This window comes from Limulus polyphemus, unplaced genomic scaffold (assembly GCF_000517525.1).
Source record: "Limulus polyphemus unplaced genomic scaffold, Limulus_polyphemus-2.1.2 Scaffold298, whole genome shotgun sequence".
Classification (NCBI taxonomy): domain Eukaryota; kingdom Metazoa; phylum Arthropoda; class Merostomata; order Xiphosura; family Limulidae; genus Limulus; species Limulus polyphemus.
Genome location: NW_013665908.1, coordinates 547,824 through 563,954, shown reverse-complemented (window position 1 = coordinate 563,954; position 16,131 = coordinate 547,824). Strand labels below are relative to the sequence as shown.

The following is a 16,131-nucleotide window of genomic DNA, read 5'->3' as shown; positions in this document are numbered from 1 at the left end:
GTGAAAGACTAAAGGGAAGACAGCTAGTCATCACCACCCACCGCCAACTCTTGGACTACTATTGAGATTGACTGTCACATTATAACTCCCCCACGGCTGAAATGGCGAGCATGTTGGCTGGGACAGGGATTCGAACCCACGACCCTCAGATTAAATAACTTTAATTGGAAGATAAGAGTTGACTAAAGGTTCAGAGTTCAAATTAAATAATATATTTCAGTTGCACTCTAAATCTTTAGAGCTGTTTAATGCTTTAAATTTGAGTTCCACATTTAATTTTTAACAACCAATAACTCTCTTTCAGTTTTTTTTTATATACTTGAGAATGATCACTTTTATGGAAGTGTCAAGAGACATAGGTAAAATACAGTATATATATAACAAAAAGGAAAATCAGAATTGAACGTAATGGGCCTATTGACTAATTCCACGACTTAAGCAAGTCTGTATATTATGTATTGTCTTGAACAAATACGTTCTTGTTTATTGAAAAATTGAATATATATATATTTTCTCCAAACTTTAAGAATATCTGCACTTTGCATTAGTGTTTAGATATAGTTTCTTTGATACTGGAAACATAGTTCACTATATAAAGATACAAAGTCAGTATTGATGTAGTGTGATGATTTAAAAAAAAGAAGATTGTGTTTGTTTAGCACATCCAAAACAACACGATGAATTAGCCACATGAACTTGGACATGTATTTCTAATGCATTACGAGAAGCCCATGTAACAATGACGAGATACTAAAAACTATACAGTAATGTAAGAATGGTGAATCAGGAGGCAGTGTACAGACGATATTGACTGGCACAAAGTCAGTAAAGTGGGCTAAGTATATTACCTGACTTGAATAAATATCTACACACAAACACATCATATAACATAAGTTTAAAGGATGCACTTTGATCCAAAAACTATCACTTTTTAGGAGGTCCATTCGTATGGCGTTTGATAAAGGAGATTTGTTCATTTGAAAACTACATCATGACAAAGTATTGGTTAAAAATGTGTCTCTTGTGCGTTCCTTTTTTACAGAAACCATTTGAATTCGTAATGCCAAAACACAGTAATCACAAGACCCCGCTTGGATTTATGCCTTTTTTGTACGCACAGGTGACGAGATTCTTTCTCTGCTCGTTTCTCGAAGAGAGCCTCCTCTCTGACTTACTTCACTTCCAAGTGTTGACGCATGTTGCTGACTGCCACGTCTCTTGTTGCGTCGAAATTTTGCAAGGTCGTCTCCGAAAACGTCTCCAGTCCGGAGAGCAGAAATCAAGTCGTCGAATTCTCCTTTGTCTGAACTGCCATGGATAGTACGAATGCCATTAATAGCACTGTTCTTTGTACCGTTGACTATCTTGTTGGTAGCTTCTTTTCCAGATTTATCTTTTTTCAACTAAAATAAATAATAAGAAATGTATATTCTTTTAAAGTAATATTTTAAAAAGTATGGATTTGGCTATATACCATGTCATTTAATTGCATACAAACATTGATAAATTTGCGTAGTGTTAAGATATGTGAATATTTACTAAATCAAATTATTGTGAAGTAGATATATGTTACTATGAACAACTTAATTGTGACTCTTACTTTCAAAATTTACACACTAAACGGGATGCAAATGTAGTAGAAATTTAGTGAACAAGCATAACTTTATCCCCGTATATTTTCAAGACAAATGTCACTGTTGAAAGATAAAAGAATTGATAACAATAGTTATATAAACCATTCTTAAAGAGTACAAGAGGTTCATAGCTATGAAGTACACGTAAATATTAGAGAGTACGAGGTGTTGACGGCTACAACAATACATTTGTTTGTTAAGAGCACAAATCGTTGACAGTTGCAGATATAAAAGTAATTGTTAGAAAGAAAAAAAGTGGATTGCCACAGTAGTATGTCTAGTGGTTGAAATCTGAAGTTTGTGTGTGTGTGGGTGGAGGATGAATGCTAAACCCACTAGGTCATTCTTCTTAGAAAACTTTAAAAAAGTCAACTATCCAATACAAACTTTTATTAGGTATGTACTTGTCCATGACAAGGTAAAGGTTCCACCACACTAGTCACTCCCAGGTCCACTTAATGGTGGATTGTTGGCCCCAATTTCAATCTTGTGCGGTAAGGACTAGTTTTCACATATAATTGTATGCTCCTCATTATAGTTTCTCTTTAAATTATTCTATAATACAGTTTTCATTCTCTTTGGCCTTTTGTTCCTATAACTAGGTGGACTTTCCTTAGAGATTTTTTTAGATGGAGACTTTAAACACTGTAACTTACGTCGCTGTTGGAGAATGCAAAAACCTATACATACTGAAAGTAATTTTTGACACTACCATAAAGTGATAGTTACAGAAGTAGCTGATGGTGGGTAAGACGGCCACCTTAACTTTGAATGTGGTTTTTATCAGTTAAGATGGTTGTCATGAAAAGCCAGAAGGTTTTAAAATAAACCTTTGTTTATTTAAATGTCATTTTTAATTAAAACAAAGATTGGCCATAGTCCTTTTTTTGTATATATTGAAATAATTGCAATTATTGTGGTTGTTGTCGTTTTCTTATTAGGTTGGATTAAATTACTGCGTTTAAATAACATAAATCATCATTTACATGCTCCCAGCAAATATCGGAAAGGCCTTGTGCTATGGGAAAGTTACACAATATATAGGACAATGGCGCAAAAGAACGTGTGTATTAACTGTAGGACAATGATGTACATTACAGCCGAAGCCTATAGCAGAAATATACGTCATTGATGTGGGGTGTGTTTCTTTTATGCAAAATGCGACTGTCTATTTGACCTGAGGTCAAAGTTGATAAAAAAAATTGAAGTCGCACCTTGATCATTCATACTCGCGCTTCTTAGTTATTGTCTTTATGCAAGGAATTACGTGAAAAATAGTTACATATAATTCACTCTAGACAGCATCACATCATAACCGGTGATGTACAGTGGTGGCGTTTTACCGAAGGGGACTGTTTTACCACATTGTTTACTAGCATAGGTCAACAACTATAAATGTTTATCATTCAGGAGGTTTACAAGTATACGTATACAGTTTTTGTTGATTAAAATATAAAAATATATACCTCTTTTTCTTGTTTAGCTTTTTTTTCATCTAGTTCTCTTTTTCTTTTCATATTGTCACATTCTTGGCGGGCCTCATTATAGGAAGTTAAAAACGAGTCAAAAATAGCATAAAACTCGTCAGATTGCATCTGTGTTGGATCTTCCCCATATAATCGAACCACCTTTTCATACTGAAGAAAGAAACGTAATATATATATATTTATATATACATAAATGTGATGGGTATACAGCATGCTAGCACTTTTCCGAATGAATACCTTAAATACTGTACTTTCTAACGTTATAAAAATTCTTTTTCAAGGGTTAGTTTACGATTTTGTACTAGCACCGATAAATTAATTAAACTTATTATAAACCTCAAATTCAACAAGGTGAAAATAAATAAATAAATAAAAGGAATCAGCACCAGTAAAATATAATTTGAAATCTTCATATGTTTGACCACTGACTCAAGTTTTCACAACATACCCGTTGCTTCATATCCTGAAAGTTATCCTCAAGTTCTGAAAATTTGTATGTAGCATTGGTGAGAAATTCTTTCATAATTGGGACAAACCTATCCTCACGTTGTTCCTGCTGTGTTCGATGAAACTCTAATTCCTGAAGAAATGAGATAATAAATATTTATTTTTAGTACAAAAGCAGTACGTTGATATATCTGGCTAACTGTGCATTCGTCATGGGTAAAGATAAAGAATTATTATAAAAGACTTTCAAGAAAAGTCGGGAACAATTACTAGCTAGATAACAAGAAATCCTATAAACATATATTATAACAGCATAACTCGCTGTCCTCGATCCTTTGTAGTTCAATCAAAAGTTCCCAATCTTTATGTTCCCAAATCTTAATCTTTTTTAATCACTGACTCCATTTTAATATATGTTTTATAACAACATCTTAAAATTCCGAATAATATGTTACAAAAAGGTAGTCTCGTTAATTTACTCCTCGGTCAATAGGTGAAGATTCAAACGAAATAACTCGAATAAGTTGCATGTAAATTGATACTATGCTTTTCGTGAAACACGACAAATGACAATAATTGATCGTAGAATGCGCGTGTCTTGAATTATCAAGTGACTGAGATGACTTCTCTTTATTATTGGAATGGAAGTAGTACTTACCTTCTGAATTTCTTGAAGACCCTGATTCAAGGCTCGAATCTCCTTGGACAGTTCAGTCAGGCTATTTTAGATTTAAAATAATAAGTTGATTACAGAAAAGTGTAAACACGTGATTTATTACGTTATGGTGAAAATTAAGAAATTCGGTAATGATAATATCATGTAACTGTTAGCATGTATTATGCAGTAACGATAATATCATGCACTTGCCTATATATTACTTGTTTAAAATAACAGTTTATTTCACAATAAGTTTCTCCATTTGAAAATAAATATATTCAATAAATGGCCATTACGTGAAGATGGAAGTTTAAAGAAAAAGTGAACAAATACAAACGTTATCATTCAAGTTATTTTGAAGTGAATGTCATTGATATTATGTACGCTCTTAAGAATTATAGCTATTAACCATTATGTTAGCATTGTCTCTTAAAGGATATTCTTAGATATACACAACTGTTTCAATTTAAGTGTAATGCGAACGTTATGATTTAGGTAGTTTATATAGCGCGGATGTCATATTTAGTTATTTTTAGAAGCTATATTTTAGGGTAAGTTTGTTTACGTAACTCTACAAATCATCCATTGTGTAGTTCATTTGTTTTGAATTAGCGATTGTTTACAATAGTGAGATTATTGCATCATGTTGCTAGAACTTTCTGAGTTTCTTGTAGAGTTAAATCGAGTATTATTGCAGCATAATATCTAGTATTGCATGGAATGTTCTAGACTACTGTCGGGGTATAGATACGTGTCGAAAAATTATTATTGGGTTCTAGTTCTAGACTGCGCGATCTTGAGCTTAACGATAAAGAGTATGCAGTGGCGATTTTTAAAGTGAAATTATCACAGAGTGTACTATAATAACAGAGTAGAGAAGAATAATTTGTCTTGTCAATTGTGTCCTAAAGTAACTGAATCAGCTTGTGTAGACTTTGACTAAAATTAGACAATTATTTAAGGCTCTGAATACAACTGTGGTAACCAACAGTGTAACAAACATTTGTATATACGTTTGATTTGTTGTAATATATTATTTTTAAAACAAATGGACTGTGTTGTTGTTTGTTTATAGTTGAAATTTATTACCAACAAGTCACAGACACCTACTGTAAAGAATCCGGTCTTACAAAACCTGACAGTTATCTGCTATGCTCAAAGTTAGCATTGTCTCTTAAAGGATTTCTGCTATGCTCTAAGTTAGTATTGTCCCTTAAAGGATTTCTGTTATGCTCCAAGCTAGTATGTCTCTTAAAGGATATCTGCTATGCTCTAAGTTAGTATTGTCTCTGAAAGGATTTCTGTTATGTTCTAAGTTAGTATTGTCCCTTAAAGGATATCTGCTATGGTCTAAGTTAGTATTGTCCCTTAAAGGATATCTGCTATGCTCTAAGCTAGCATTGTCTCTTAAAGGATTTCTGCTATGCTCTAAGTTAGTATTGTCCCTTAAAGGATTTCTGTTATGCTCCAAGCTAGTATGTCTCTTAAAGGATATCTGCTATGCTCTAAGTTAGTATTGTCTCTGAAAGGATTTCTGTTATGTTCTAAGTTAGTATTGTCCCTTAAAGGATATCTGCTATGCTCTAAGTTAGTATTGTCCCTTAAAGGATATCTGCTATGGTCTAAGTTAGCATTGTCTCTGAAAGGATTTCTGCTATGCTTTAAGTTACTATTATCTGTTATGCTCTGAGTTCTCATTGTCTCCTAAAGGATATATGCTATGGCCTAAGTGCTAAGAAAATCGACATACATACATACATCAGTTGTTCAAATAAACACCCCGAAGGTTTATGAAGAAAACAAAGGATAACACTCTTCATTTATATCAAGACTTCTTGAACCTACGTGTTTTTCTTACATCATGAATTGTTCATTTGGAGATTTTCACCGTTTACATTTTTAAAACATAGAAAAACATGTATCGGTTAATATGTATGATTTATTTGAAAAACGTTTTTCTCGAACATATTAAAGTTACAAAAATGAGGTTTCCACGCAAACAATGCATGTAATATTTGTTACTTATAATGTCCTTGGTTGTTTAACAATATTTTACATACATAAATATAAGTATTTTAATTACAAGGCAATGAAGTTTGATTTTGACTTTCGTGATACATGTTCTGTAAGTTAACACAAACAATACTCCCCCTTGATGTCTCTTTCACTGTGATCATGTGTTTGGTGCTTAATGCAACGCGAAATCAATGGTTCAGAAATAAAACTTTCTTATTACTGGAAAGATAAAACAAAAAGTTATAGAAGGAAATGAGTAAATGAACACCAGAATTGTTTATCAGACATATGATCGAAGATGTTAAATAACTTTGGTATATTATTAAATACAGTGTATGCAACATTTGTCAAAAGCAGTTAACACCTACTAACTGACCCCCAGTAGCACAGCGGTATGTCTGCGGACTTACAATGCTAGAAACCGGGTTTCGATACGTGGTGGGCAGAGCACAAATAGCCTATTGTGTAGTTTTGTGCTTAACTTCAAACAAACAAACACCTACTAATTTACCGTTCCCTTGTGTCACCCCAAGAAAATACAAAAATACTTGCATTTATCAACAATCTATTATTATATAATATCATACATATCTAACACAAAATCATAAAAGTTTCAAAAATATTTTTTTCAAAGAAAAATAATATAATTGGTGAACAGCTTGTAACAACTGAACATTACTTATACAGGGATAGGTCAAAACATATTTAAAATTCTTGTGCTAAAATGGGCTTGATATGGTATTGGGCTGCCATGAGTCTTTTGGATAGCACTAATTCATTTGGCAGTAAAACGTAAAACTGTTGCAAGGTTTAAGAGGAATACTACATGCCATCTCTTAAAAAGAAATTTCCTCGAAGATGCCAGAGAAGAAAAGCGATGTTGATATCTCGTTTCAAAAATACTTCGTAATGATTTATCCGAACTACGATCTGGCTATTAGGCAAGAGTTGTTGTGTAGTATTTGGAAAATGAACATGGTACAGTATGGATAGTTTATTGTCATCATCAAAGCTATAACCAGCAGCAGGATAACAGTACTGGATTATAGGGTGAAACTGATCTTCTAAAATATAGTGGTTAGTTATTTGAGCCATGTCGACACAAATAAAGCCTGCCCATCCTGTTAAGGAACCGCTTACAACTACCTTGCAGCTAAAGCCCAAGAAAGTGTTATAGTTGTAATACTTCTTTGGGCTATCTCCACATACACGTATTTTGGATGGGGAAAAGGTGAACATCTGACTAAACCACTTTTAGAGCTGTTTTTGGGTTAGTGGTCTGTTAATGATCTGATTTCACGTTTCCAATGTGTGTTTCTATGAGTAATGAATGTTTGTGTAGAGCCGATCTACCATGCTATCCCAAATGAGTGATCTCATATTACACACTTTTGCTCTTGTACTAGACACTGCCGTCTAATATAGACTCTAAATGTATCTTATATTCTATATTTTTGTCACGTTTCACGATAGAGCCCAAGTTCCACGGTTTCAATTACACATGATTGTCTTCCTACCACTGTTTCTCGTTCCACTTTGAGTGTTACCAGTTGTAGCCCATACTGACATGTCTCTAAAGGTCGTTTTCTTTGACACAACAGCAACATGTGCGGTTTTGGTTACAGCTGTAACTGCCATGAGACCTTCTATAAAAAATTTCTCCTTTAAAATCACCTAGATCCTTGAAAAATATAAGGGTTAGCCCACCTTCAATTTAAGACATGTAAACTCTACACACTTGAGAATGAGGTTACATGTTTAAGAGCTTCTACTAGTAGGTGTTTAGCTCAAGTGAGTTAGCTGTAAATCAGGGCATCGCTAGAGTCTCCCTTATACTCATCTAAAGCCATGTGACGTCTTGTAATTTTTATCTTCCATTCTTCGTGAGTTGGAGTTAAGAATGGACAGCATCAGTATTACCTGTACTACCATAGTTACAGTTGTAAAACAATTGTAAAGAATGATTTACCTGTTCCACCATAGTTACAGTTGTAAAACAATTGTAAACAATGATTTACCTATTCCAGCATAGATAGAGTTGTAAAACGGTTGTAAACAATGATTTACCTGTTCCACCATAGATATAGTTGTAAAACAATTGTAAACAATGATTTACCTGTTCCACCATAGTTACAGTTGTAAAACAATTGTAAACAATGATTTACCTATTCCAGCATAGATAGAGTTGTAAAACAGTTGTAGACAATGATTTACCTGTTCCACCATAGTTACAGTTGTAAAACAATTGTAAACGTATATATCAGCGTATATTATTTGAATTCCATCACAGGCTAGGAGAAGTTTCTAATAGTTTATAGTTCAGCATACTCGACATAATATAGGTGGTATGCATAAAATCTCTTAAAAAGCATGTAAACGGTATAGTCTTTTGTCTCATACGTCTAATGCCTTCGGATTTTGGAAGAATTGTATAGCTCGTTATATGGGACTGATATGAATAGGAAATCAATACAAGTTTATATAATGTAATGTTTGTTGATGGGGTGTATTTGTCTCATTCTAGATTAAGTTTGTTGATTTTTACTTAAGTTATAGTAGAAATATTTCATTGTTGAACTAGCAAGGCTCATTGCTAGAGTCTGGATGTTACAGTGATCATTTATCACAGATACCAGAATGTAAGTAGGAAGTCTAACTGCTGCTTGAAGGATTATATTTCGAATTTTCACGAACTTTAGATTAATATAAACCTTCACATTTAACCAAGTAAAACAGACATAATCTAGAATTAACCTAATGAAGTAGTGTATATTTTATCTACTAATTTGGAGCTTCAACCTCAGTCTCTACCAGAATATTGTTTACCCTGAACCAAGATTTACTGCTATCTTAAAGTACGCCTGTGTTTATGGTTCAGGCTTATCATTTACAAGATGTTAAAATGCCCATGAAAACAAGTACATATTTTTATTTGTTAGTCCTGCACCTGCACATTCAATATACAAAATTTATTTCAAAGGTAAAAATCATAAAAGAAACTACTTATACGTACTTTACTTTTGCTGCTTGTCGAACATGGAGAATCTCTTCTTCTAGTTTTAGAACGTCTTTAAACTATGAAAAGATACAAACCTTTATAATATTTGCTGTAAATCAGAGACATTTCATGGTACCAAATATTGTTGATTATCGAAAAATTCAGAATAAACTCCTTAAGAAGGTTATTTCTACTTTAATAATTCTCAATAGAATACATTTGATAAATTGCTGATATGCGCCTTAAGTAACTCATAAATTAACAGTTAACCCGATTATTCAGATTAGAACACGTTTCACAACAAGAACAAAAACAATACAAGATGTACAAATACCAGGTAGTCGAGAAGGTAATGTAAACATGTAAAAATTAGAAAACTAGGTAGGATTGCTAATATACGTGTTGCTTTATCGATAGTAAATAAATGTGGGAGTACTGCCCTCTAGTGATCTGATTTATACATTGACAATATCATCTTAATTGAGTCGTCAACTTTTTGAAGGCCATAGATAAGCCTAAATAAAATGTTTTTAATTGTGTACCAGTTTAACGTTGAATATTATTTATGATTTTAATATCACCTTAGTCTTATTTCTATGACTTTTTTTTTGTAAATACTGTTAGCAACCATTTGTATATCGAGTTTATTTTAGTTTATTTTCTTATCAATGTCATTTATAAACAATATGAAGAACATGCTAGCTCACACTTCCCTCCTGTAACCTGCTTCAAAGGCGCAAATATTTCAAGAAAGCAAGTAATGTTTATATCAAGGTTTCCTGTGATATAATATATTGTTTGAGTAAGTATTTATACAGGTAATAAGCTGGGGTTTTCAATGAAATATTTCCAAATGAACAATAATTTTTAGTGTTTCCTATTAGTTGGCAGACACCAGAGTTAATATTATCTAAAGAAAACTCGATATTTGGATTATGAGAGCACACAATACATTTATTAATACATTTATATATTCTGTAAAAATATGAAAACAATAAAACAAGTATTGTTTTAATAGGAGCTTAGCGGCTGTCGGATATTCAATTCCTAGTCTATTTGCAGGTTTGATACCATTGAAAATAAAGAAAATAATTGTTGTTTTCAGCTTAGATTTCTACTCTTAGTGTCCTACTGCATAATACTATACTTTCCTAGACGGATAAAAGAAAAAAAAACTAGGCGAGATACGTGACACCTAACAAAACTAATCATTGTAAAAATAATATTTGTGCACGATTTGTTTGGAAGTTCGCGCAAAGCTACAGGAGGACTATCAGTGGTAGCCGTCCCTAATTTAGCAGTGAAAGACTAGAGGGAAGGCAGCTAGTCATCACCACCCACCGCCAACACTTGGGCTACTCTTTAACCAACGAAGAATGGGTGTGATCGTCACATTATAGCGTCTCCAAGGCTGAAAGGGCAAGCATGTTTGGTTGGGACGGCGGAGGATTCGAACTCACGACCCACAGATTGCGAGTGGAGTGGCTTAAACATCTGGCCATGCCAGGCCCTTGTGCACAATGGAAGTGTTTCTGCATAAATTTATTTAGATGAAATTTGAACATTTTCCCATCTCGAGTAGGCCCGGCATGGCCAGGTAGTTATGGCGCTTGACTCGCAATCTGAGGGTCGCGGGTTTGAATCCTTTTCAGCCGTGGGAGCGTTATAATGTTACGGTCAATCCCACTATTCGTTGGTCAATGAGTAGCCCAAGAGTTGGCGGTGGGTGGTGATGACTAGCTACCTTCCCTCTAGTCTTTCACTGCTAAATTAAGGACGGCTAGCGCAGATAGCCTTCGTGTAGCTTTGCGCGAAATTCAAGCCAAAACAAACCTGATGTCAAGTTGACTCATATGAAGATAATCTCTAGCAGTAACACCTTAGGTATAACACGTTGGGTGATTAATGCTGTTTTTCGCTCTTACTTTTTCTATACGACGATTAAGTAATGCACAGAGCTACAGTAGTGCTTAGAGGGTAACTGCATACTTACTTTTTTCTCTAAGGTTTCAATAAGAAAGTGCAGAAGTGTAACATTGCGGTTGATGCCCGACTTTGTGTCACCAATCTTGCTGAGACTAACTAGCCGGAAGCCCCAAGCATTTCCCCTTTGTCCTTTGTTCATGTAGTTACCAAAGGCCAGCACCACCTCAAGAAGTTTCTTTAGTCTCTTGCTTCGCTGTACTTCTCTGGAAGCTTCTAAAACAGCTAAACCCATCGAATTAACTTTAAACAAAGCGGTTAAAAAAAGACAAAATATTTGAAAAACTGAGGTGATACAATCGTGCGGTAACACCATCCTTAATCTTGAAGCGAAAAAAAAAGCTTGGCGATTAACATCTAAGTATCCGCGTAATCAGTCATTTAGAACTGTAGTATAAACTTAACTTAGTTTTCTCCTTAACTGAAATTTTTACTCTGGGAAAGTAATATTGTAAGTAAAAATTCATTAAGGACACAGCCAATTATGAAAAGCTTAATGAATGTAAATATCACATACTAACCACTGGGGCCTCAACTACAAATCAATGATATGGCACACAAGAAGATTTAATGCTTAACCTGACGAAAAACAAATGATTTTAAAACCTACCAATGACATAACATAAAATCGAATAATTTGGACAATTCCAATGGTAAAACATAAAAACTAATACATTTGGGTATTACCAATGGCACAAGATAAATCAATGTCATACTAATTGTACGCAATAAAAACCAATGTATTTTATAATTTAACAGTGGTATATTGTAAACAAGGAAATGAGTATAAGTATGAGACAAAATAAACTACTTATAATCACTGTAAAATAACAACAGAACGCAAGATAAACGAAAAAAAAATCAACTACGAACAAATTGTATGAAACAAAACAAAACAAAACTAATGAATTTGACTTCTAAACAATGATGAAACATAACACAAACTAATGTTAATTATTGGTATGAGGTAAAACAAGCAGAGGATTCGACTGTAAATAAACGATACGGTACAAGAGGATCTATAAGAAAAGTAACGTATGTACGTACTAAACAGTTTGTCTCTGAAGAAGAAAGGTCCACTTTTCGAAAGCGCTCGGGTTATAGGGTTTTTTATTCATTTCTATCGTACTAAACAACTGTATGAGAGCAAGACAAATCAACGAGTTTCAGTCAAGTACTATACAATAATGGAATAAAACACAAATTATACAGTTTTTCGTTTGGTTATTTTTGAGCAAAGCCATTTTGGGCTATCTGCTGTGTCCACCGAGGGAAATCGAACACCTGCATTTAGCGTTGTGAATCCGTAGACTTTCCGCTGTCCCACCGGGGGGGGGGGCATTAAAAAGTTAAGCAACAATTAATGACATTATATAAACAAATAGTAAAGAATGACATTACATAAAACAAACAAATACAGAAACGTTGCATATGAAATATATCGTTTTGTTTTACAAACAGTTATAAACTGCTAAATATTATAGCATATTAAATACTCAAGACACATGACGCAGGCATTAAACAAAAAAAAAATGTAAATAATAAATATGTAGCTTGTGGGAAGGGAGCAAATCTGTCTTATTATTCACCTGACTCGCAGAGTAATGAATCCAAGTTAACTTGCATAATCAGCTAAGCTAAAGCAAATTTCAGTATCGTTAAATGTATCAAAACGTCATCTATTCAACTGTTATTGTTGTGGTATTAAGAAGTGAACAAATCGCACAAAGACATAAATGGGATACTCAAACATTTGTGTAAAACAAGAAATAAGATCGATAACTTAGACGTTTAAATACATTTTGTGCTTTGCCACAAGAGGTCGGCTATTTTATCATTAAGTATCATTTGTTTTGTATTTGTTTGTAATTAAGCACAAAGCTACACAATGGGCTATCTGTGCTCTGCCCACCACGGGTATCGAAACCTGGATTCTAGCGTTGTAAGTCCGCAGACATACCGCTGTGCCACTGGGGGCATTAGGTATCAACTAGATACTGGAGCAGGCGTGAAATTAAAATATATTTTTTCAGATCGAAAACTCAAGGTTTGTTTTAATACCACATTTTTAGTTCGACCGGTTCCTTCACATTCCTAGACTATTAGCATCGGTGTTAATTTTCATTATACATATTAACAGGCTCATAATAATTTGTGCAACTTCTGCGCCACACCTTTAGTTGGGCGTGACTTACACATCAGGGAAAATACAATATAAAAGCATGGAACAACCACCGTGACATATAACTTAAAAGTGCGGTGAGGCTCAAAGTAAGTTCATGAACAATACGTCTTGCCCACAACTAAATTCAACGCATCTGGACGGAAAGGTTTGAATAAAAGTATACCATTTATATCTAGTTACCTCCGCCACCTTAGGCTACGTTCTCACCCCCCCGTGTGTGTATTTGATTGTGTGTTTGTCAGTAATATTTCTCGAAAATGGCTGAATTGATTTGGACGAAAGTTGGTATACATTTGGACTATGGCCCAATGAAGAAGTGAATAGTTTTTGGAAGGTCACAGCAAAACCAAAAAAAAAAAAATCCCTATTTTTTAACACGGGGACCGATTTTTCACACAACGCTTATTCTATAACTCAGTCAAAAATGATCGGATTTTGATGAAACTTGGTGGACTTTTGTAGAATATTATTTCTCATTGTACTGTCAGAAATATTCCGTGTTCGTTGATAACTACAGATATAAGTTCACATTTTTGTATTTTTTGAGGGCTGAATATGATCAACGTTGTGTGGCGGAGGTATGCGCTCTACTGAGTGCCCCGTTAATTATAAAAGGGTCAAACGGATCAGTTTCCGAATGCTATATTGACGTTAGGAAACTTATAGTGATTGGCGGAGCAAATTAACCCCTGTATATTTATTGTATACGCTAACGAAGGTGGACCGAGGTTATGTTTTCACCCTTGTGTGTGATTTCTCGAAAGCTGCTGAATGGATTTGGACGAAAGTTGGTACATATTTGGACTATGATCCAACTTAGAAGTAATTAGTTTTTGGATGGTCAAGGTCACAGCAAGGTCACTAAAATTAAAAACAAATACCTATCTGTTAACATGGGGACCGATTTTTCACACTATTTTTGCTCTGTAACTCAGTCAAAAATGGTCGGATTTTGATTAAGTTTGGTGGACATATGTAGAATATTAGTCCTCATTGTCGTGACAAAAAATGGTCCCTATCCTTTGATAACAACGGACACATGGACACATTTTCGTATTTTTTGAGAGCCGAATATGATAAACGCTGCGTGGGGAGTTATGCGCTCTACTAAGTGCCCTCTAGTTATTTATGAAACAATTCAATTTTATTCAAAATTAACAATAAGAAAATATCTAATCATCATTTCCTGGTTTACTTAACGGCATATTTAGTTAACCTTTTAAAGATACTGCTAACGAAATAAATTGAACATAATCAATTTAACGAATATTTTTGTAATACGTTTTGACTTAAAATGTAACTATTTTCATATCATTAATGCATAGATAACCAACTATTTCAGCTTAAAAACATTCTTGATAAATTATTTCTAATTTTATTACAGGAGTTGACTGAACTCACCTTCAACTTTTTGTTTACAGTCACTTATTCTTTCTTGGAACTTCTTCTTATAAAGCAAAGTTTTGACTCGTTGTTCGTAATGCACGATCCTAACCAAAACATTTATTTAAACTTTTGTTATAGTCGAGTAAGAGACGTTGTAACTGTAGCTGAAAATGTGAAATAAGAAATATCCCAACTGTATCAAACTAATATATAATGTATGTTATAGATATTATATTTGTGCTTTTCGTATGAAGGGGTTATTTATGTCTATGTTTTAAAACCACAACAATATCTATCCAATAAAGAACTACATAAGTGTTCATTATAATTTTCATTTATTTTTAAGCGCAAAGCTACACAGTGGGCTACCTATGCTGTGCCTATCACGGATATCGAAACCCGGTTTTAGCGTTGTTAGCACGCAGACTTACTGCTGAGTCACTGAGGACGTTCATTATGCAAGCTTACTTCAATGACAATGAAACCTAAAGTTCATAAAAATTCCCAGTTAGTTGTAGGTGTAATAAATAGGAGATTTAACTTACTGACTCACAGAATTGGTTATTAAAGACTAGCAATATTTTTATTTTTATGCCCCTTAAAAATAAAGATTGCGTATATCATGCTACATTGGGGGATATATTGTAATATGATATAAGGAGGGTGAACAAATTTCTGTTCGTAAAAAAAAGAAAAGACAATTAATGTAAATAAAGAATGAAACTCTTCGCCTTCTTTGGATTTTTTTAAATAATAATCATCACGAAAATCCATTGTATTATTTCAACGAAGAGTGTTTTTATCATTTATTAGAAATCGGGGAAGAACGTCCTAAATTTTGGTTTTATGTAAATTAGGTTTACAGTAGGGAAGTAATTTATTTTCGATGAATTTAAATACTTATTTAAGTATCATTATATAATTGTTGCTAAGAATATAGCATGGCCTGGTGATTAGCACACTCGACTTACAATCTATGGGTCGCGGTATCGGAGTCTTTCGCCTAACTTGCTCACCCTTTCAGCTGCTGAGGCGTTAGACTGTGACGTTCAATGCTACTATTCGTTGATAAAGAATAGCCCATGAGTTGGCGATAAGTAGTGTTGACTAGCTGCTTTCCCTTTAGTCCATCAATTCAAAATTTGGGCACAGATAGTCCTCGAGTAGCTTTGCGTGGCCCTCCAGTGGCACAGCATTATGTCTGCAGACTTACAACGCTAGAAACCGGGTTTCGATACCCGTGATGGGCAGAGCACAGATAGCTCATTGTGCAGCTTTGTGCTTAACTTCAAACAAACAAACAAGCTTTCAAATATTATAAAGTTGTATATATATAT

General features: G+C 33.9%; 1 pseudogene; it reads right to left on the bottom strand.

Annotated features, from left to right (window-relative positions):
• Nucleotides 1-682: 682 nt before the first annotated feature.
• Nucleotides 683-16,131, bottom strand: part of LOC106457161 — a 56,396-nt pseudogene continuing 40,947 nt past the window's right edge.